The sequence below is a fragment of the Marmota marmota genome, unplaced genomic scaffold (genome assembly GCF_001458135.2).
Source record: "Marmota marmota marmota unplaced genomic scaffold, marMar, whole genome shotgun sequence".
Lineage (NCBI taxonomy): Eukaryota > Metazoa > Chordata > Mammalia > Rodentia > Sciuridae > Marmota > Marmota marmota.
The window spans coordinates 20,172,493-20,196,131 of NW_025999968.1; the positions used below are offsets into that span (position 1 = coordinate 20,172,493).

The following is a 23,639-nucleotide window of genomic DNA, read 5'->3' on the forward strand; positions in this document are numbered from 1 at the left end:
CAGATTCTCTTTGAAGAGAAGTGGCTTTGAGAAAAATTTCTCACCATTCTAGGGAATGTTTGTGGTTTCTTTTTAAATTCCTTGCACACTTGTCCATCCTACCCTTCCATCTACTCCCGTATCACTTTGATACTACTGGTAGGACTCCTTTCTTCACATTATACCTATACCATACACTTCATTCTACTTCTGTTTATTCACCTAAAAGTGCCAAATGAATCACCGGCCAAACATTCAAAACAATATTTCCAATTATTGCTATTTACAACGTGGACCCAAGAATTACACACCTTAGAGTTATGAAGAACAGAAAGGTTGAGGGCATTTAGGCAAGTAACATCAAGCAATTGGCATTGTAAAAAAAATTAAAAATTTGTCAAAGGTGATCTTGCCAATAAGTAATGGAGTTGACAGTATAGAAGAGCGTTTTTATGGGGATTATCCTCTAGCACAATAGTATTTACTTATTCCATAAGAAAAAAAAAACAAGTCAATACAGGAGTAAATTAATAGCTATTGCCAAACACACTCATCTTCATTTTGTTCCAGTCCTCTCTGATATCCATGGTGTTCAATTCCTGAACCACTTCCTCTTGTGTGCGAGGCACCAGCCTGAATCTCAGTAACTTCTCTCCCTGTGCTTCTAGATCTCTTTAGCCTCTGCCCACCTCAGGACAGGTGCTCTCAGGCTGCCATCTCAATGCTGTTTTTAAAGTCACATTCTCACTTCTTCTTACCTCAGCTATTCCCAATGATCTCTAATCTTCCCCCCTTAAACCAGCCCATACATTATACCTGGGGGGAAATGCTCATATCTCCTCTTGTTACCAATCCCACAGGAAAACTTTCACTGGCTTCTCATTGTCTGACAAACGAACATAAAAATCAATAAGACTAGCATTTAAGACTACTATAATTTGGTTCTTCCATTTTACTTCTTCATCTTTATGCAATTTGTTCTTGTAGACAGCAGCATAGGTAGGTGTTAAGATAGCTTGCTCAACCATCAGACCCCCTGAATTTGAACATCAGTTTTTCCTTTCACTAGCTATATACTCCTGGAAATTTGCTTAACCTCTATATACTTCAGTTTCCTCTATAGAATGTACAATAACAACAGCAATGTACAATAATACAATAAGGCTATTGTAAATAATAAATATAAAGCATCTAAGTATCTGGCACATGGAAGGACTCATCTATTCTTGTCTTAATTCTTTTCCAACTAGTGAAGAACTAGCTACTGTATACCAAGCCTTCACTAAAATAAATGAGCTTCAAAACTTCCTGATGATTCTTAATGAACTTGTGACATTGTGCTAATAATGATAGCTTCAAAAAGTTAAGTTTCCATTACTGTGGTAGCTATTATTTCTTCACATTAATTTTAACATTTCAAAGTATCTGTGACATGAAATCTTCCTAATCCACTTCTGAATATAAAATGCAAGACACTCAAAATAGTAGTAAGTCTTCAGCAAAACTTAGACCCTATTTCTGGCTATAGAAAACCCATCCTTTTATGCCTTTCATAATAAAACTGCTCTGAGACTTAAAAAGCAAACACATAACAAATCCGGATTTAAACCCAGCATTTCAAACTAATATCTTAAAGCAAGAAAAAAAAATGAAGAACTCTACAAATAATTTGAGTTGGCAAATAGGTATCATTTATAATAAAGTGAAGATTGACAGGAAAGCCAGATGCACACATCACCAAGATTACAAGCCAGATTCTATTCAATTAGAGGTTCCGAGAAGTAAGAAACTTGAGTATCTAGCCCCATTGCCACCCTATCTGGTGGCAGGCAAGAGCTGTGCAAGCCATAGTAAATGGCTCAGGACTATGCTGGAGAAGGAGTTTGAAACTGCCACAAATAATCTCAGTGTGAACAAGCAAGAGTTAGAGACTCCTAAGGACAAAATCCAAGACCATTGTGATTATCCAAATTTTCCAGAATCACAAAAGCATAATGTTCTCTGTCAATATGAATCCTTTACAAAAAGATGGCCAAACAACTCGGCAATGTAACAAATTTGCTAGAATAATGGTTCTTGAACCTTAATGAATCAGAAAGACTACCAAGTTTCACTGGTTAAACATGTAGCCAATTCCTAGTGGGCACTTTTGTTTTAAACTTTAGAAAAAAAGGTAATAAGCTGGTGTCCTAAATTTGTGCATGAGTCTTCAGGAATAGTAAGGAGAATAAACAAAGTTGTTTAAGGGAACTTTAATGAAATTAATTACTGCTAATTGCTGTATGTAAATACAAAGGGAATTAGAATTAGTTTTATTGAGAAAACAAGGCCCAGAAAGAGCAAGTCTCTCTCTCTCTCTCTCTCTCTCTCTCTCTCTCCCTTTCCCTCTCCCTCTCCCTCTCTCCATTTTTAAATGTTTTCATTAATGCAATATCATCATACATAATAGTGGGGTTCATTTTGACATAATCATAAATGCATGGAATTTAATTTGCTTAATTTCAGTCTCTATTGCTTCATTTTTTTCCCTCCTCTTCTCCCTCTTCATATTCCTTTTCATCTAGTGGTCTTCTCTCCATTTATTAATTGCATTTTTATTGATGCTTCATAGATATATATAAAGGTGGGATTGTGGTATATTTACACAGGTACATAGCCTAGCTTTGTCAAATTTATTCTGTATTTCCTCTCTTTTCTCGTTTTTCCTCTCTTCCCCCTCAAGCTCCTTCCTCTATTCAATTAATCTAAATCCTCTTCCTATTCCTTTTCCTTTGCTCTGGCTTCCGCATTTGAGAAAAAACATTCTATCCTTGACTTTCTGAGTCTGGTTTATTTCAGTTAGCATGATGGTCTCTAGTTCCATCCATTTAGCAGCAAATGCCATAATTTTGTTGTTCTTTATGGATGAGTAAAACTCCATTGTGTATATATAATATATCGTCTCAATTTATTCATCAGTTGACAGGCACCTGGGCTGATTCCTTAAGTTGGCTATCGTGAATTTTGCTGCTATGAAGACTGATGTTTCTGCATCAGTGTAGTATGCTGATTTTAGTTATTTTAGGTAAATACTAAGGAGTAGGATAACTGGGATATATTGAGAGCAAATCTCTTGCCCGAGGTTTTACAGTTGTTAATAGAATTTCTACAACATTTGCATTGCACATGATGTCGTAATTTTAAACTTCAGTTTGTTTACTCCTTGCTTCCATATTAGCTTAGAACAGCCACAGAGTAGGCATATTTGGATTGAAAATAAAAGTTGTAGTTAAAATTTCTGTAGCTTGACTTTGTTTTTTTCTGAAAAGGCCTTGATTGGTTTTACTGACATTCTCATGGGCCTCCCGGGCACCTGCAAAACTGGTATAAGGGCAAATAACAAGCAGCTGTATAAACAGAGGGGTTTTTTAACACCACCTGCTAAAAACAGAAACATTGTATAAGAACATTTCAAATGTTCAAACTTACATGGAAAGAATCTAAGATAATGATAGAGTTATCTTTGTTTACTGGCACTTTTAGGAATCTGTTTCTCAATGGCCCTCTGTTCCTAAAGATGAAGAGTGTGGTTAGGAGCGACCCAGATGTGAAGGTTCAGGAGGCTGTCTGCTAAATTGTTGAGGCCTTCTACCACAAATGATCCAAGACCCAGGGTTTGGCTGTTTCTTCCCTTGCAAGTGCTAAAATAAAACATAAAGATATCTTACTTTTAAGAATAGCGAAGATACTCAAGAAAACTCTGAAGCCATTAAAAAAATTGTAATGAAAACACTATTTTAATAAACTCACTTCTGAACTCCTATACACTGCTTTACAGGGTAACAAAATTACTAAATGCAAAATCAAAATGAAATAAACAAAAAAATTCAACAGCCAAATCAATAGCATAAATTGTATTACTGCCATTCTTGGCTGGTCTTCCAAAGGATCCTGCTCAATCTCCTCAAGAAAAATAACATATCCAGCTCAATTAATCCAAAGCAACCTGATAATGAAATAGCCATCTGTTTTATTTTTCAGCTTCTCTCCACACGTATAAAGCTTTATTGCTAAATGCAGAGGTGAGCGAAGGAGCTTGCCCCTCAAAACCTTAAGATGAAAGAAAGAGAGCAGAAGGAGGTTGAGAATAACAGAAATATCTAGAAAAAAGCAGGAAGGAAGTGTGGGTGAATTAACAAGACCAACTAGTGTCAGAAAGTGTTGTAGACCACTTCCTGAAGAAAAAAAAAAGGTTGAAAAACATTCTTACATTGCTCCTACTATAGCTTTTCTTACACAGACTAACACTGACACAGAAATTAACCAACAAAAACTGCATGTTTTCTTCTGTTAGAAATTATTTGTATTTTTAAAACATTCTTAGGAAATAAATATCAAAAATGCAAAACTCTGGTGAATATTTTGTATCAGAAGCTACTAATAAATCTAATGTCCTCAACAGGAAATAATTTTGCTTATTATGAAAATCATATAGTAATATGCAAAAACAGATTCCACCAAGTAAAAAAAAATATTTAAAAGTTGAGCACACAGAGATAATATCTATCTGTTCGTTGTATGCATGCAACATTTGATTTACAGGTCCTGGAGACAAAGTCAGTCAGTTGATAGTCTGAGTTATGCAATACAGGGGAATTTTTTTCTGAAAGTGCATACATCGTAATATTCATAGAGCAAAAGAAAATGATTCTTTTCATATATTTTTATATATATTACACTTTGAAGTACTAAATATTTGACCCATTTAGAAACTAGGAGAAAAGCAAAGTGGTACTCTTCAGTGGCTACTATTATAATAGAGGAGAACTCTTCACCATGAGACAGATTTTTGAACCTAAAGAAATTATAGAACATAACAAATTTGTGCATCAGAATTATTCTCCCCAAATTTACAAAAAGTACTACTCCTGAGCATTTATTATCTTCCATCCACTATCACTTATTACTAACTGGAGTAAAGGATCAATTACAAGTTGAAAGAATCTTTTAGGATTATTTAGTCTGACTAAGTTAGTAAAGAAAACTCAAGCAGTGTCTTACCAGAAAGAGCTGAGGATGGGGATTTAGTTTTACCCAGAAAGAAACAAAATAGCCCAGTTTCATGTTTGAATGGCCTTCAAGAAGAAGGGGAATTAGCTTAGTTCTGAAGGCTTCCAGGGCGTTAAACAAAAAGGTCAGGGAATGAAAAATTTAAGGAGGTAGGTCTGAGCTCTCTCTGTACTAGGAAGAACTTGATCATATTTAGGGTGCTTAAAGATAATAATAGGTTGCATGGTTGAATAGTGGGTCACCCATTACTAAAGATATTCTTTTCTAAGGTCCTCTTGGCAGGGGTTTGTAGAGTAATGCTTATTCAATCTTAATCTCCATTGAATCATGTGAGCACTTTGTTCAGCTGCCAATTCTCAATCAGGTTGGAATCACAGGTCTGATAATCTGCACTTACAACAAGCGTCCTGGTGCTGCTATACAAAGTGTCTAAAAATGTGGAGCCCGGTATTTTCCAGTACCCCTAACATTATACTCCAAGTAATAATTAATTTTGCATACTTCTAAAGAAAATGTATTTCACTTTCATTTTTTTAAAATGCTGCTTTGAATCTGAGCTTGGAAAGTAATTGAAAACAATGAACGAATGGAAAATGTATTTTAATATTCTACATTTAATAGAAACATTGAACCTTAAAAAAACACCGCTATAAATTAATTTTTCCCAGTGATTTCCATTACAAAATCATGTCTCTAAAGGGGATGAGTCTTTGTTAGTGTGGGGCTTTGCACTGTTTTCCTAACCCTAGAATTTCACCTTCCTACCTCCCATCTGAATCATAAGAATTTCTTCAATGTTTTTAAAGTCTGGGTTCTTGCTTGGTCTCACTTTATTCTACTCCTCAATTTATCTAAAAACTTTGGGCTTTCAATTACAAATCCTGTGTTTTACTTTTCCTGGAGCAATATGCTGATATCTGAATACATAGCTCTTCCTCAAAATTTAAATTATTCTTATATTTCTCTCCATACTAAACAGTCCTACAATTAAAAGGGAACCAGGCAACAGGGAAGGGAGGATTCGCTCAGTGTTAGAGCACTTGCCTCTAATGCATGAAGCTCTGGGTTTGATCCCCAGTTACCCCCCAAAATTTTAAAATAAAAGAGAATTGGTTTGGTTTCTTGCTTTTTCCTTGACTGTAAAAGTCCCCCTCGAAAAGGCTTTTATTGCTTGGCTTTGCATAAAAGTTACAAATAACATCCCGTTCAAACTACTTATGTTAGTTCATTTGAAATGAGCTTAGATTATTCTGGCCCTTCTGAAGTATCTCCTATCAGTGAATTTTTCTTCTTTACCTCTTCTGCTATTTTTAAAAGAAAAAAATAAGTTAGGTTAAGAGTGGCTAATTTGATGAGTAAACACAAAACCTTAAGATTTCTGCATTGCAAACTGTCCTGCTTTTCACAGCAAATAAAAATATGTGATAGTATTTATAACCACTATCCATTAGATGATCTCCTAAGGCCAAATTACAAATAAGGGGTCAGGTCTTTATTTGGAGTACCTTATAATTTATTATTACAAAAAACCAATACATGATAATATGAAATCCTATAATCTTAAGTTTACTTCCGAATATCAGTGGATTAATACCTAAGGCAATGTGCATTGCGTCAAATTCACTTCTTGGTGAACTATCTCTGCATGGTGTTTTTACCTTCTAGAGTAACTTGTTGATTTTGTCAATACAGAATTTCCCAGTGCTCTTGGAGGCCAGATACGGTTTAAAGCACCAGTGATATAGTCATGAAGAAGAAAAACGTTTGCAACCCAGCAAGAGAGGCAGACATTAGCAAGTCATCATAAGTAATTATCAAATTACAGCTGTGGCATATTTAGCAAGCTGCAGGAACTGAACCAGGTAGGGAAGGACCAGAAGCATCTCTGAAAGATAAGCAAAAGTGAACCAGTTGAAACACAGTGGTAAGGAAAAACATTCCAGACAATAGGAAACAGCACTGACAACTATTCTGAGGTGAGAATGAAAATGGTACCCTGGAAGAACTGAGCCTATGGGTAGCAAGGATGCTGGTGAAAATAATAACAGCTGATCTTTGCTGCATGCATACACTTGCATTTCACATGCACAACTTCATACAATCCCCACAAAAGCACTAGATGGGGACTATTCTCGTCACAGAGGTAAGGAAACAGGCCTAAAGAATGACTCACCCAAGGTCTCAAGCTAAAAGGTACCCAGGACAGTTTGGGCCCAGGCAGTTAGATATTCCTACAGCTCCCCAGGAGCCAGCTCAGCTGGGAGCTTTCCTCATGTTCAGAGTTCATTCTGTTAATTTTCATTTTTCACAGAATGACACTGTGAAATACTAAGACATTAAACAATAGCCCACTCTCACTCCCAGAGTCTTAATAAATGTCTGATTATCAGTTAGAATCTACTTTGTTAGAAAGTATTACACAGATTGTTTAAATGTTAATGCAATAAATTCTCAGGAACCTATTAACCAAAATTACCATATCTTCTTGGAGTTTTTAAAATACAGATTTATGTTCCTTTCCCCCAGGAAAAACCACTATCATAAGTTTGATAGCTACTCAATCCACTTTTTATTTACACTCACACACACTTTCATAAAAGTTATATGGCAAATGATGTTTAACATTTACATAGTAAACACATAATATTCTACTGACTTTAAGGTCTACCATGTAACGCATCTAAGGCCTGGTTTATTCTTTTTCAATGTCATAGAGTATCCTATCAACCAAATATTTCATGAGCTATCTATTCCCTAGAGTAGACATTTAGGTTGTTTTCAGAGAATTTATTTAAATATTATTTTAAAGTCAAATATCTTTTTGCCAGTTCAGTAAAAACAGTTTGCTAAGCCAGGAAATCCTTCAAATTGCTAGAAATACTTTAAGATTAAAATTTCATTTTCAAACAGTTTCTTTCTAAAACATAACCTTTTGAGTCATATAAAAATACCTAGATATCTAAAATAGTTACATCTTTGAAAAGTAAAAAGTATTTAAACTGAGAAAATAAATTTCTAATTTATGTGAATCTATAATAACCCTGTTGGTATGGTTTGGATCTGTGATGTCCCTGAAAGTCTCGTGTTGAAAGCATGGACCCCAATGTGGCAAGGTTTGGAGGTGGGGCTTTTAGGCAGGGATTGGATCATGAGGGTCGTGAGGGTTCATCAGCAACTGAGTGGACTACCCGGGAGGCAGGGCCTAGTTGGAGGAAGGTCACTGGGTGGGGGGACGGGTGTGCCCTGGAAGGGGTTGTGTGTGTGTGTGTGTGTGTGTGTGTGTGTGTGTCCTGGCTGCCAGGAGCTGTGCAGCTTTCCTCTGCCACACCCTTCCACCATGATGTTTCTGCCTTGGAGCCAGGGGACCATGGACTGAATCTTCTGAAACCTTGAGCCAAAATAATGTTTTTCCTCCACTAAGGTATTCTTGTCAGGTATTTTGGTCACAGGATGAAAAGCTGACAAGCATTCCTGTTGAAACAAAATATAATGAAGAGAAAGTAAGTACAGAAAATAGTCTTACTACAGCTACTGTCTCTTCATGATAAGCACTGGCTGCGCAGAACAATCAGCCTGTTATAGACAAACACACCCAATGTTTCTCTGGAAAACTTTGTCTTCTGTTTTGACCAGAAAATAATCCAAGGTACAACTTTACAGAAAAGTTACCAAACTTTTTGAGAATCAAAGAATGCAAAGTGCCTACTATGCACAAGAGACAATGTTCTAAAAAGTAAACCATTAAGCTAAACAATAAAATGCCTCTTGTGGGATATTGAAGTGGTTAGACCTATAAATGCTGTAACTATAAACAATGATCTGTTCACATTAATGGCAATTTTTAGCTCAAGGACATTGTATGAAGGTTTATTATCTAATGGAAACTAGAGGCAGGGCTACATGTATGTGAAGATTCATTTACAGGAGTCCTATACTTTTAATATTATCTTCTATAAAGAAGAATTTGAGAAAACCTCAAAAGGTAGATATTTTGAGATATGGGTAATCATTTTACTAATGACTGTATTCTTCACACTCTGAAATAATCCAGTCACGAATATACAAAAATAAAAAATAAAAACAAAATTGAAGAGAAAGAAAAGTCTCTTCTAGTCAATTTCCAATGAAGTATATACTATTCCTAAGAGGGTAAATAGAAAAAGAAATCTGGGCTGCCAAGGAAAGAAGTTAACACCAGCATACCTTGGGGGTGTCGCATGGAGTCCAACTATTTGGTACCTTTTTCACAAACAAGTAGAAAACATTTAAACACATTCCATGGGCAAGCCAACTAGAAGTTTCCTAGTTCAAACCCCAGCAATCCTTGTGGGCTGAGGAAAATTCTCCCAAGATTCAGGAGGCAATCCTGAATGGTTCCAAAATTCATCCCACACTTTTTATAGAAAATAGTCCAGGCAGAGAGAGCAGCTCCATCTTTGCCCACCTATCCAGGAATCCATCTGGTATATTTACTATCCATCTATTCATGGACCATGGAATTATAGGATGCAAGGACTGAGTTCAGAGTATTAAAGCTAAGTCCATGTAGTACACATTTAAACATACAAACATAAGATAAACACCCTTAACCTCTTAACTATAGGTTGAAAGAGCACTATTTTAATTTTGTCAATTATGCAAAACTAAAACTCCTTCTCCAAAGATCCACCAGCTGACAGGGTCCTAACAAGAGAATAAGGAATGGCATATAGTCCAGAAATCAAAACTGACATAACTTCAACTTCTGAAATTTTCCTAAGTTTGTAATTTTTTTTTTAATGACTAGAAAACTTTCCCATAGTGATGAGTAATAATTGCTGGCTTCTTCACAAAAGGGAAGAGGAAGTTGGGGAGTGCACATCTACTCTGTAATCACTCCAGGCTGGGGAAGTCAGAGACTAAAGGACAGTCTGTGCTAAGAGCATTTAAAATAAATGTCTCCAGCAGAGTCCCCAGGTCCCCAAGGGAGGACAGGAACACCGAATGCAGGAATTGGCCAGAGCCCCATGGAATCACCCTGGGGATTTCATTACAGTACCTTTCTTGTGATTTCCCTAATGCCAGAAACTGAGCAACAAATTTAAAAAAAAAAAAAAAAATAGAAAAGTTGTAATGCGGTTTGAAACCAACCTTTGCTAAAGAAAGTATATCCGGGGGCCTAATAAGCTCTGCCTAGTTCTTTACTACTGATGAAAATCTAATGGTCGGACTGCTCTTTTATCTAAGGAATTTTTTATTATCTCAAATGATATGCGTAAGGGCAGAAAAATGAAGTCTTCTTTTAAAACATGCCAACCTGTTCGAGGAATTTCATTTTAGAAATACAGTGAGCTGCTTTATTTATTTATTTTGTTAATGATGATTCTGAAACAGAGAAACCAGGGGAAACTGCATGAGGGACATGGTCCCAGTGTGAATCTGTGAGGATGGGGAAGTACACTTTGGGAAAGATCCAGACGAGGCGTAGAAGGGCTGATGTACAAAGCTCAGCCTGGAGCACCTCAGGAAACCAAAGAGGCTTTGTCTAAAAGTGCTAGTGAAAAGCTGAATGGAGAAATGAAGAAAAAGCCACACAGGGCTACTGAAACTCCTGTATTTCTATGAGACACATCACAGACAGCAGCAATCAGGGGTAAGAGAAGCAGTCTGTGTATCAGTTCAGAGAAAAGCAGCTTAGACACAGTGTAACCATTTCTCAGTCTGGTGGTCCCAGGCCCCAGGTCCCAGGCCAGGTATGTTTCTGGGAATGCAAAGAACAGGGTCAGAGCACCCAACCTGGAAGATGTTCTGTGTTCATGGGGCTACCAGAACAAAACACCACAAACTAGGTGGCTTAAATCAACTGAAATATGTTGTCTCTGAGTTCTGGAGTCTAGAAGTCTGAAATCGAGGGGTTGGGAGGATGATCCTCCCTCTGAACACTGTAGGGGAAAATCTGTCCTTGCCCCATCCGAGCTTTGGGTAGTTTGCTGGCAATCTTGAGCATTCCCTGGTTTGTAGGTGTATCACTTCAATCTTTCCATGGTGCTCTCCCTGTGTCTCTGTCTTCACATGGACACCAGTCACATTAAATAAGGGGCCTACCCAACTACAGTATGACTTCATTTTAACTTAATTACATATGACATAACCCTATTTCCAAATAAGGTCACTTTCTTAATGCTGGGTGATCAGGCTTTAATCTCTCATTTTAGGGGTGACACAAATGAACCTTTAATATCCTCCTAGGCATACTCAGTCCTCATGCTCAGCGAAAAGGACTCTGATGTTCTACAGGCATTCAGAATGTCTGGGAGCCCATGATAAAAGTTAAAGGGAAATGAACACCCCAAATCTAACCATATCATAGTGAAAGTCAGAATAGTAGTTACATCTGAGAAGAGTAATAGTGACCTAGCCTGAGCATACAGTGCCCTCCTAGAGGTTTGGAAACATTCTATTTCTTCACAGGGAGGCAGCTTATCTGGATATGTTTACTGTGAGGAAATTTATTGGCATACTCACAGGATTTGTGTACTCCTACATTGATATAGTTCCATAAAACTATATTAAATATTAGAGAAGATAAGGGATCCTGGTAGCCTAGGTAGAACCTTAGAGAGAGGCCTTATCTGGGCAGAGTCACACAGATGGAGTGAGCAGCTCCACCCTGTTGATTCAGACGCTTGTTTGGGTCAAGTAAACTTACCAATCAAGAGACATGCACTCCTAGGAGGCTGGTGTGTAACTGGAAATGCCACAGTAATTCACTTAGAAGAACAAGGAGGTAAGGGCGAAGGAGGCTATATATTTGAATCAGCAAATTGATGACTCCTAAAGGCAAATTCACAGGAGATAATTTAAAAAATTGTTTGATAATCACAGGCCCCGAACAAAGATACATTCTGTAGTGCTAGAAATATGCTGAGGCATTCTGCTTTGCTCATGGTTCTCCTAGCCACTTCTCCCCAACATTCCATTTTCAGGTTAACTACAGTTCAAGTAAGTTCCAGTGTTTTCTCTCTTCTTCTATTTTAACCACATCTAATTCCTCCTGGTGAACTTTAAGCTCTTATGGTTAGGGTCTGTTGAGTCCTGTTGCTTAATTTCTAAGGAAGCGAAATCACCAACAAAAGACAAGAGTAAAAAGTTGCTGGGCAACTGGGCATGATGGCACATGCCTGTAATCCTAGCTGCTCAAGAGGCTGAGGCAAGAGCACCTCAGGTTGAGCCCAGTCTCAGTAACTTAGCAAAATCCTGCCTCAAAATATAAATAAATAAATAAATAAATAAATTTTTATAAAAGGACTGGTGATGTAGCTCAGTCCATGAATTCAACATCCAATACTGAAAAAACAAATGAACAAACAAAAACCCACCAACTACTGGGCAATACCAGACTTAGTAGAAATCATATCATATTTTGGGAGTAAAAGCAAAAGGTTTCTAGAGTTAAAAATAATGCAGATGTTTAACATCAGATATTATATAAATTGAATAACTGATAAATCAAGGAATAAGTAAGAGAAAGAAAGACAAATTAGCAGCAATGACAATAGATACAAATCAAGCATTGATCAAAATGTACATATAAGTTATGAAACTTGTAGTTGTACAAAACCAAGTTGTAAATAGAAGAGGTACTGAAAGGAGGTACTGAAAGTTTCAAAGTCATAAATTTGTAGTGATTCCCTGACTGTTCTCATCAGATGTCTCCATCCTGTGGAAGCCCATTTAAACTATCAAATTTCATTTAGACTCCCATGCCTCAGAAAATGCAAATAAGGCCTGAGTCTAAACTCCTTGAAACTCAATAAGAGCTCTAATTATCAACTAGATAGTTAATGTTTTTTTTATCATTTTCTTGTGAGAACAGCCATTAAAAGAGATGTATTGCATGCCATATGAAATATACAAATCCACTTTTAGAATCAACATGCAGAATTTGACTGTTTAAAACTGTCTACATAGACCCACTTCCCTAAGAACATAGCTTTGTAGGGAAATACAAATATACAGACCACAGACCTGAATTCTGATCAAACTGGCTCCTGTGACCTCTCCTGACTCATTTCCTAAAGCACTTGACTAAACATCATGCTTTAATAACAGGAAACTTGGAGTAGTTCTCCATCCTCCTCAAAACTCAGTACCCTGGATCATGTTGCTCCTGCTGCCTGGAATGCGGTCCTACCCTGCTTTCTCCCACCAACCTTCAATTCTTCACGGAGCATTTTCCTGTCTACTTCTACAATGCATTTGAGTAAGAACAGAGGAGAGTCTGAGAAGGAAGCATATATAAAGCTGACTCAAGAACAGGGATAACTGTAACCATCACATTTTTAAACCATACAAAAACCTCAGACTAAAAGACATTTAATTTTTCAATAGGCATCTGGAGAGCAAAGTTTTTATTCATTTAGTTTATTCTGAAAAATCCATAGTTCCATTGAACCAACAGATTTCCCCCCAGATCCACTGAAAGCATGTACATGTACACACACTTTGCATCCCTACTGCGCGTCCACAGATCCCTATGGATAGCACATGATGCATGCCCCCAAATTTGTTGTTATTTACTGAAGAAAACTCCAAAGAAATAGAATAACACACGAAGTTGTAATAAAATCCAAAGCAAAGTAAGGTGCTAGAAGAAAAGGTGAGAAAAAATTTAGAGTTATATAAGATCAGCCAGAAAGGCTTTCTGGGGGAAGTTAATCTTTAACTATTTGAGGAAGAACAGAGTCGTGACAAATATAATATAGAGCTGTAACGATAATAATGGCAGATAACATTGATTATACATTTGATATTTGGCAGAAACTATGCTGAACAATTTGTTTCTTTCAATCATCATTTCTTTTTAATAATCATCATTGCTTTTTTAAAAAAATGTAGACCTTTATTTTATTTATGTATTTTATTTAGTGCTGAGGATCAAACCCAGCACCTTGCACATTCTAGGAGAACACTCTACCGCTAAGCCACAACCCCAGTCCCTCACCATTATTTTTTAATCATCAACCTAATCATCATAATAACTTTGGTCAGCAATAATATGGTGTGGACATTATTTCACATAAGATAAGGAAGGTAAGGTTTGAAGAAGTTAAGCAACTTATTCAGAGTCATGTGGTGATAGGCTATGAATCTGGAAATGGAACAAAGTTTATAATGTGGCTTGGATGGGAGAGTGTGAGATGGAAGGAGTAAACCCCTAATCCTCAGAGGAAAGCCCAAGCTAAACCCCTGGGAAGCCTGCCATGGCTTCAGGGTCAAATGGGAGAGTTAAAACAAAGTTCACTACAGGAGTGGGCAGAAAACTTTAAAGATCATTGGGAGAAATTCTCTTCCCTCTACCACAAACTTCTCTGGACTCCTACAGCTCTGCCACCCTGATGAGAACTTTTTGTCCCCCAGGGTATCTGTGTCTCACACTAAGTTAAGTGACACCTAATAGAAATGTTAAAATATCATAATAAGCAGTGGGAACTTAAGCAATGAAATCTCAGACTTATAAAGTGCTTAAAATTAAATGTAAAAAAAAATTGTGGACATAAAATGTTATACTATTAAAGAGGAAAATGATTTGTTATAAACATTCTTGGCACATTTATTTCCTCAGCAATGTAGCCACAAACTTGACTAACTCAACCCAAATAACCACTGAAATAACTGAGAAACATAACATAACTTAGAAATTATGAGACTATACTGAAAATTTACTGAGCATGAAAAAATTCAAGACTATACATTCACTGACATTTACAGAGCATATCTTCTTTTTAAAAACATTTTTTTAGTTATACATGGCCACAATATCTTTATTTTGTTTATTTATTTTGATGTGGTGCTGAGGATCGAACCCAGTGCCACATATGTGTGAGGCAAGTGCTCTTCCCCTGAGCCACAACCCCAGCCCTTATTTATCTTCTTTGTAAACTATAATTTTTTTCAGAAAGAACAAAACTTTTTCCCTTATATATACAAAGCCACAGGATGAACTTGTTTTCTCCAATGGGTAACATTTTGAGATGAGAAACTGATAATCATAATAATTATACAGATGAATGATGATCATTATAACAAAGTTAAAATAGAGCTAATAAATTAACATTGTAAATCAGTAAGTGGACATTGAGTTATCAGACAAATATTTGTTAAATATGGAATATGCTGAATACCATGTTAGGTAAAGAGGACATAGAGGTAAATATTAGAAAACACCACAGTTGTCCTCTCACACAGAAATATGTTCTAGAATCAATCAAAAGAAAATGGAAAGCCAAAAGTGAATTAAGTTACACTAATTTAAGAAACAAAAGAAAATGAAAAAGAAAGTTTTTATAATAGTAATGGCTAAACATCTTAGAATCAATGGGTAATTGATTAAATGCTAGAACTTCTGTTCATTTCTGATAAATTGGTATTCCTGGCTTATCAGAAATAATTAATTTCAGGTAAGTTTTGTGCAACTTGAAGACTGCCAAGATCATATATTAAATGGGTAGAAATGAAATTCTCAGGCATATATAATCCCATGACAAATACTGCAAGAGTTCTATACATTTCCACTGACAATGTTCTACACAGAGCATGACAGGCTGCCCAGGAGCCCGGGGGCGGGGGAAGGGGTAAGAACTCAGAAATTGTAAGGCAAGGCCTTTTGCATTATTTGGAATATTGCCTCTTGTACCAATATTGTCTTGTCAGTGGATACTAACTGTGATTTGATTGGATGAGATAATTAATTTGGGGTATCTAGTTTCAGATGTTATCAGTCAATTCCAAGACCGTGGAGAGACTCAATATTCAGTCTGGAGAGTGATTGGGATACAGAGCTAGTATTGTAGCATTCTATGCATGAAGGTGAAATCAAGCAAGTATATGAGATATTTCAGAGGATATAAGGAATATTGTACAGGGTTCTCTGAGCCCTGCCCCTTAGTTGTCCAGGCCTAGGTAAGAGAGGAAATCAGTGATGACTAATGAACAAGGAGAAGAAAGGCCAACCAAGAGTGAAAGTGTGTGTGTGAAGCCCACTGCCCATTGAGTCAGTCCTTAATTAAATATGTCAACTAACATCCCATTCCAATTAGAATACAATTCAAACTCCTTTCCAAATTTGAAAGCTCCACAAAGTCTGCCTCCCTCCTATCTCACTGACTACACCTCTTTTCACTCTGCCCTTTGCAGTCTCCTTCAAGTAATCCAATCACTTTCTTTTCACATTAGCCTTCCATTTCTCAAGTACTCCAAATCCATTTGTGCCTCAGGACCTCTGTGAGTGCTATTCCCTCTGCTGGGAAAGTTCTTTCTTTTTCCCTGTTGACTACACCCCATGTTGGTGTTATCTTTGCCACACTGATTCTATCTGAAATATGCTTTTCATTTATGGAAATGTACTTCATTCATTGACTCTGTGTCCCATAAAAACACAAAGCTGTATAACAGAACAGGCTTTGTTTTGTTCAACACTATACAATTCTCCCTCCATCCCCCAAGAACATCTGTTATATGGTGAATATTCAGTGATACTTGGGTGAACATAAACAAAGTCTCACCTGATGGACAAAAATGCAGAATGTCAACATTAAAAAACTACTAAAAAACTAAAAAAACTACTCTGTTCCCTTGTTGTCCTGCTTCTCCACACAGTGACCCATAGCCGTCCCAACTCCAGTCCAGCTTCTACAACCTATGGAAGACCAGAGTAACTGTATACCTTTGGGGCCATTTTCAGCTTCCTTGCTTATCCTCTAGAGGCCTTATTCTCATCATCTAAAGATCTTTTCTTCCCCAATGAGATTAAAAAGTAAATCAATGCTTAAAAAAAATCTTCAAAGTCCAATGTTAGGTGCTATTGAACAAAATGAGACCATTTTCAGATTTTATCATTGGCTAGAGGTATCAGAAGGGAAAAGAGAGAATGAAGAAGAAGAGAATCTTTCCATTCAGCTATTCAGTATTTATGATAAGAAAATCTCTTAAGGTCTGGTTGCTCCTTCCCTGTCTTCCCCAATGATTCAGGAAGAGGAAAGTCCCTAGCATCAGAATATTTCATTGTGTTGGTAAAAGATAAGCTAGCCTTTCATGTTTGGATGGACAAGATCTCTCCAAGTAAAAAAACATGAACTTAGAGAAGACAATCAGATCCCACTGGCTCCTTACTCACAGAATTCCCACGTTTCTTAGCCTGACTATACTACGATCAAGTTCCTGGCCAAGTCTGACAAACTACAGCTCATTCTGGGCTGAGTCTTCACCATCAGGGGAAAGAGCTCCTGCTACCCCAAAACATGAAGGGAAGTGTTTCTACAACCTGATATGAAATCATAAATACAGTTTACTGCTGAAACAGTATAGGGCCCAATACATACATTCTATTCCATACATCAAGCTCACTCCAAATTAGACACATTTTAGTCTAATACAAGGCTATTTATTATCCATCAGAGTTGAGACAGAGGTTCATTTCAACTTTGAGGATGGGAATATAGTCCTGAAAAGACTTCTCCCAGACAAGATGAAGCTGGTACTTGAAGGGTGAGAATGAAAACACATTCAGAAAGAAAAGGACTTTTAAATAAAACCCATTGGTTATACTACAATAGTCTGGATTGGCCAGACACAGCATACCAAATTAGCACATCAAAAATGTGCAGAATATAAAAATTACGTAATTGGTGAAAGTCTGAAGCTGTCAAAGGGAACAGGAGGCAAACTATGCAAAACAACCATCCAAGAAGCCCAACTTGATGGGTAATTAGGAAGGTATATCGAGATCAAGGTATTTATAAATTGAGTGTGTGTGTTCATGTGCATGTGTATGCTTATGCACAAAAGCAAAGGATAAAGACATAGACAAGGTATGGAATAATATATGAAGAATGTGTGCTACAGAGGCTAACTGAGATGATATAAATCACGGATACATACAGATCTTCATATGATCCATTGTAACTCAACCTGGAGCAGTCTGATAGACATAAAAATTCTTGTCTTGGGTTGTTGGTAAGATAAAATGAAACAGCATATGAGAACACACAGAAGATCATAGTGGGTGCCATATATATGCTCCATGATTATCTCATCACCTCAATAAAATATAATTCTAGAATGCATGTTAAACAGATGTCTGGTTCTCAACCCTGGATGGAACCATAATTTCCACGGAAGCTATCTGGCAGGCTAGACGATTGACCCATGATGCTTATCAGGGAAAGGTAGGAAGCATACCATTATTCATTTCTGTTCCATGATGTGAAACACAGAAATTATCTCCAACAGAAGAAAATGGTTATTAAATTCAGTCCTCTGCCACTGAGCTCCAGAATCAGAAACTTGAAAACTATAATTTCACAAAAAAAGTATTTTAAGGGTATGTCTCTTAATGGCATTCTTCTGCTAATACTGTCTATTCTCTCTGAGTCTCAAAGATTTTTTATTGATTTGGGATACAATAACAAATTGAATATCTTCACTAAATCTATTTAAGTGTTATTAAAATTGCAGCCCCATTTAATTGCACCACTAAATCAAGACATAGTACAATCTGGGACTGACATTCATTGACCATGTAAAAGTAGTTTTTCAAGGAATACATTATCAGGCAATAAATAACCACATCTCCCTTCCCACATTATAGTAAGGACAGTTTAGGAAGACAGATCCAGGGCAATATAAACACTTTCTAGAAAAGTTCTCATAAAGTTGCCATTATCTAAAGTGCTTCAGAGGCAGTCAGTATTTTTTTTTTTTTTAAAGAGGGGACATTTTTGGAGATCTCGATTTGAAAAGCAGTCCTCAGTGAGCATAAAATGAAGCAATACAAACCGATTTACAGATGCTGAATTGCATGCTTTCAGATGGAAAATAACCTGGTACCCTGATCAGATCTTCCCAAATATTTAATATCTCCATGTAAAAAAGACCATTTCATGATCTGCAACTAGGGAAAGAAGTCTGAAGACAGAAAAGGCAAATATTCTGGATAGCATAATAGAGGAGACCATCTGAGATCTGATGAAGTTAGGCCTGCTGAAGGTCAGTGTGGACACCAGGAACAGAGAAAGAAGGGCTTCCAGCTGCTCTGAAGAGATGGTTTCCTTAGCCATCTACCTAATCATAGTACTGAGGTGGTCCTCTTACTGCAAATATGACTTGTGGTTTTAGAATCCGTGTGGCTTCTGAATCGCTAGCATTCACTATGTCTTCCCCATCCCCACCCCCACACAATTTTCAAACATTACCTTTGAACAGCACCCCCACCCCAGCTTGTTCTCTTCTCACTACCCCCAACCCTGTACCGCTGAAAATACTAAAAGAAGGCGCTTTGGGTTTGTTTTTGGTTACTGGAAATCGCTTTTTATAGATTCTCTTTTAGGACAAAATAACAGCACACAAGAAAGGGGCTGAGTCGCCAGGAGCTCCGGAGCCAACAACCGCAAAATGACAAGTTTCTTCTTCCTTATCTTGAAAATTAACGGCAGACCAAATACTGCAATTTTCTCACTGCCGCCCTTTTGGCCCAAACTACCTCTGTGCTTGTTTTGTTAGCTTTAGGTCTCTTGTGGCGGGAAGAAGGGTTTCTCAGAAAACTTTCCAAGATAAAAGACGAGAACCTTCCAGACCCCTTGCCCCACCTCGCGTCCAGACCCTTTTACAAGAAAACAATAGTGAACGTGAAATCGAGCACCCCCTTTGGCTTCTCAGCGCACAATCTGGCCTGCGTTTGAATAGAGGGTCCCAGTGCGGGTCCCTTTAGCTTCCCACCGCCCCTTGGTCCGGCCGCAGGGGCTATTTGTCTGTCTGATCCTCCCTGGCAGCTCCTGGACCTCCGGGCAGTCTCCTAGCTGTCTCCCCTGCACACCACGGCTGGCTCAGGGGTCCTAGAGCCCCCGGGCTCCATGATGCCCGCGCCTGCAACGCGCCCCGAAGCTGGCAGGATGTGTTGAGGGGCGGACAGCTCATCGTGTCCCTCACCCCCAATCCTCAATCTCAGGGGCTCCAAAGCCCGGCCACTCAGACCCCAGGCCTCCACGACCCGGGTCCAGAAGGCAGACTTCCCGCATCACCAGCCTCCCTCAGTGAAGCCAGCCAGAGAGTTACCCGCCAAGGCCCAGGCGCGACGACCGCAGAGGCGTGCGGGGATCCAGGGCCGGGCCCGCTGCTCTCCGCCCGCCTGCGCCGCTCGCTCCAGCCGACTGCTGCCTCTCCGGCGGCGCCTGCCGCATCGGGTCCCCAAGCCCTGGGCTGGCGGAAACCGGAGGAAGGTGGCGCGGGCACGATTCCTTCCCCCCAGCCCTGGCGGGGGAGCTGGAGAGGGCGCAGCGCCGCCCGGAGTCGGAGGCGCCCGCCAGCCCGCGCGCTGCCCGCCGCGCCCGGGTCTGGATCCCCGGTGACTGCGCCGAGCGCCTCGGGAGCCGCAGGAAACGCCTCCTGCTCCGCGGTTGTCGCCACCAAGTTCGAGAAGAAAGGTGCAGTACAGATAGAAGCTGCGGGGCTCCCCGTTTCCCGGGGCGGCGAGGCTGGAGCGCAGCGGAGCCCCTACCTTTCCGGCGGGGCGGATAACAGCCGCGCGCCCTCTTCGGGCGTCAGGTACAGGAAAATCACCGCGAAGGGAGGGCGGGCGAAAGGCGGCGGGTGGCTTCAGGACAAGGTAGGAGGATTGGCTTCCACAGCCAAGAAGACACTCCCATCCCGCCCTGGTTTGTTTGGAAAGTTGTAGGAGCGAAAGTGAGGGGCGGTCGGGTACTCCCCTTCCCCGCCGGCCTGGCTCTCCGCAGAAATAAAACAGTGAGGCTTGTCGCACCCCGCACTGTTACTTGAGGCGAGATAGGTAGTTTGGTCCCTAGCAGAAGGGGAAGTGTGTTTAGAGAGCCCCGGAATTCCCAGGCTCTGCTCTTTGGAGCTGTTATTTCAGGCAAAAGAACGAAAATGGGATGTGCTTTTTTTTTTTTCTCCTTTCCCTTTTTCTCGTTAAAGTAGTCCTCCTAGGGGGAAGAGTCTATGTTAATAATGTCCTCACACTTGGACGGCTCTGAATGCTTTTTAAATTTCAGTGTTTATCAAATAACTCATTGTCTAGCAAATGTTGAGTTCATAGCTCCAGCCTTTGGGCACTGGGCACATAATCACATGCAGTCAAGTGACCTCAAGAGAGTATTGCCACTGCACTTAGAAGATGGGGTGTAAGTCAAAGCTGACAATGTGCTACACACTGGAACAAAGTCCTTCACCTGTCATAGCCCTTCTGGTATTTTCCTTAATTATAAAAACAGTCCTTGGAGGTAGCTCTTGTTATTTCCCCAATTTTTCTAATCAAAACACTGAAAGGGCTCAGATAATTATTCTTTGCCCTTTCTACAAATTGCCTTTGACATAAACCACATAGATTTTGTAACTTTAAACATGGCTTTTGGGACATCGAAGTAATTAAAGAGGTTTAGGGAATTTGTTCATCTGGCTGATTTTTTTTTTTTTTCAGCTATACTTTGCTCTTTGTTTCTTTTGAGTTCCTTATTGTTTTTCTATTGTTCATGGTATTCAAAATTAAAACTGTATTCCACCTCATCCCTGCCTTCCTAGACTTTTTGAAGAAATGGGCTGAGGGGAGGGGCCTTCCACTGTTCTTAGATGTCCTCAGGTGGGCTGTAATGGCAACTGTTCTCCCAAACTGGTTCAAATGCTGCCTCACCTGGTGGCCTGCTGTGTGACCTTGGGCAAATGACTTCCCTTCAGTATCCTTCCTTTTTGTCAGTAGTGAAGTGAGACAATTTATCTATCTTAGGGTTTGTTCCTTAGGGCTGAAACACAATGATGGAAATGTTACTGGAGAAGACAACATTTAACTCATTGACAGAAATGAAACTGAGCCAAGTGAATGTGAATGTGTACCTTGAAGAAGATTTCATTGGAAATTCAGTAGAAAGAAGAGCAGGCTGCTCCTGAACAAAGGAAGATGTGAGCTTTTTATTGATTTGCTGGGTGGTGGGCAAAAGTCTAGTAGTTTCCCACGGACCAGGGCACTGCTTCAGAAGATGTTTCTTCTTGGATGATACTTGGACCACGAGAAAGTCATAGTCAACTTTTCCCAGGAACTTCTGAGTTGCTCTTACAATTGGTACCATCATCCTGTGCAAACATCCTGGCATTATGGCTCTGTCTGGGCCTTAAGATAGGGCTGAAGGACTTTAGATGCTTGGGCTGCTTGCTGTAGCTACTGAAAAAGCAGCAAAGGTGAGGTAGAAGAAAAATATACTAGCTCCAACAGTTGATCCAGACATGCAGAGCTGAATGAATCTGACCCAAAAGTTAAGGCAGCAAAATGAAATGAAGAGAGAGATGCCAAACTTTTTCATCCTGTTCTAGTCACCCATCAGACATCTGAAAGCCCAAGTCCAGTGAGTGTTCCTGCCAGAAGTGGCCTTCAAGTCCCTGAAAAGGAATGTAGATAACCATTAGCATTATACCCACACAACAGAAATGTTACCTATAGCAGAGCTGGTGGGAAACTAATAATGTATTTTTCAGCTATGTGGCCTCCAAAAGTTGACTAAGATCAAGTAAAGCTAAAGGGTGTATTTAATTTTTTCCCCTCAGTAACAATTTCGTCTTGCGCTAGCATGTGTTTCTGTGGTTTTATCAGGGTCTCATGACAGGTCTGTTTAAAGAGCACCAAGACAGAGAAACAACATACCATGCTACTAATGTTAATAATTTATTGTACCCAGGGGTTTATTTCCTTGCCCCAGCCTTTTATTCCATCATGGTGTTCCTTGACTGCCTCAGAAAGAATACTGGACACGATGTTTTTCACAAAAACCACCAGTTCAGGAAGTAAAATGTAGACTTTTAAAATAATACAAAGAATTATTAATGAACTATGGGTTGTTGCTCACCATGAGTCAGTTGCCCTGCACATACCATGTCTGTTCCTCTGACCCACCCTGCAAGTCAAAGTAATTTCCTTGTAGAAATGAAGAATTGGAGCTGTGATTCAATGCAAGCGCTGGAGACCAAAATCAGTTTTTCTTTTGGAATATCATTACTACGTAACTTTCTGTGGCAGGGGCTTTGGATCTATGCAAAATTTTTTAAGAAAAATTTTAAATTGAAAATAGTGTATAGGCACATGGTTACAACTATGAAGATATTTGGTATTCCTGTGGAATTTGACAAAGGATTAAGTGTGTGATGGGTTTATATGTTGTTAGCCCTCTCTTTTTAATAGTGTTTTTGGTAGTTGTTTTGGGGCAAATGTTTTCACCACATAAATATATTTTTACTTGGGCTTTTTGTACATTTATTCCTGTAAGGCAAGAAGGATAAGCCATGTAGGTGGGGAGAATACTTGGGACATGCAAAAATTTTTCAAAGCTTCTGAGGCCACAATATTTAGGTTGTATATATATAGGCCTGGCCTTGTTTGCAAGGCTCATTTTTTGATTATGGATGATACAATCTTTTTGAAATAAAATACTATTTCTTGAGATGTGACCTTGCATACCTAGAAAAAGGTAGAAGCCAAATTCCCTTTACTACCTTAGCAGGTCATTCAGCACTTACAGATTCAACATCTAGAGGAAGGTCCAAGAATGTAGTATTTCTTCCTCAGCTTCCTGGGGGGG

The 23,639-nt window shown here is 38.9% G+C and overlaps 1 protein-coding gene across 21 annotated transcripts in view; it reads right to left on the reverse strand.

The window, feature by feature from the left end:
• Positions 1–20,700, reverse strand: part of St3gal6 (ST3 beta-galactoside alpha-2,3-sialyltransferase 6) — a 58,103-nt gene extending 37,403 nt beyond the window's left edge. For 2 of the 21 annotated variants that reach the window (XM_048803480.1, XM_048803478.1), the window contains exons 1-5: positions 11,717–11,847; positions 8,395–8,499; positions 6,687–6,913; positions 6,248–6,332; positions 3,490–3,659 (exon numbers count right to left, since the gene is read on the reverse strand). The gene's annotated coding sequence lies outside the window, so the exon portion shown is untranslated. Of the gene's footprint in view, positions 1–3,489; positions 3,660–6,247; positions 6,333–6,686; positions 6,914–8,394; positions 8,500–11,716; positions 11,848–20,118 lie in introns of those variants that run through there. The other 19 variants (XM_048803479.1, XM_015478614.2, XM_048803471.1 and 16 more) reach the window with 18 other exon arrangements.
• Between the last annotated feature and the right edge of the window lie 2,939 nt (positions 20,701–23,639).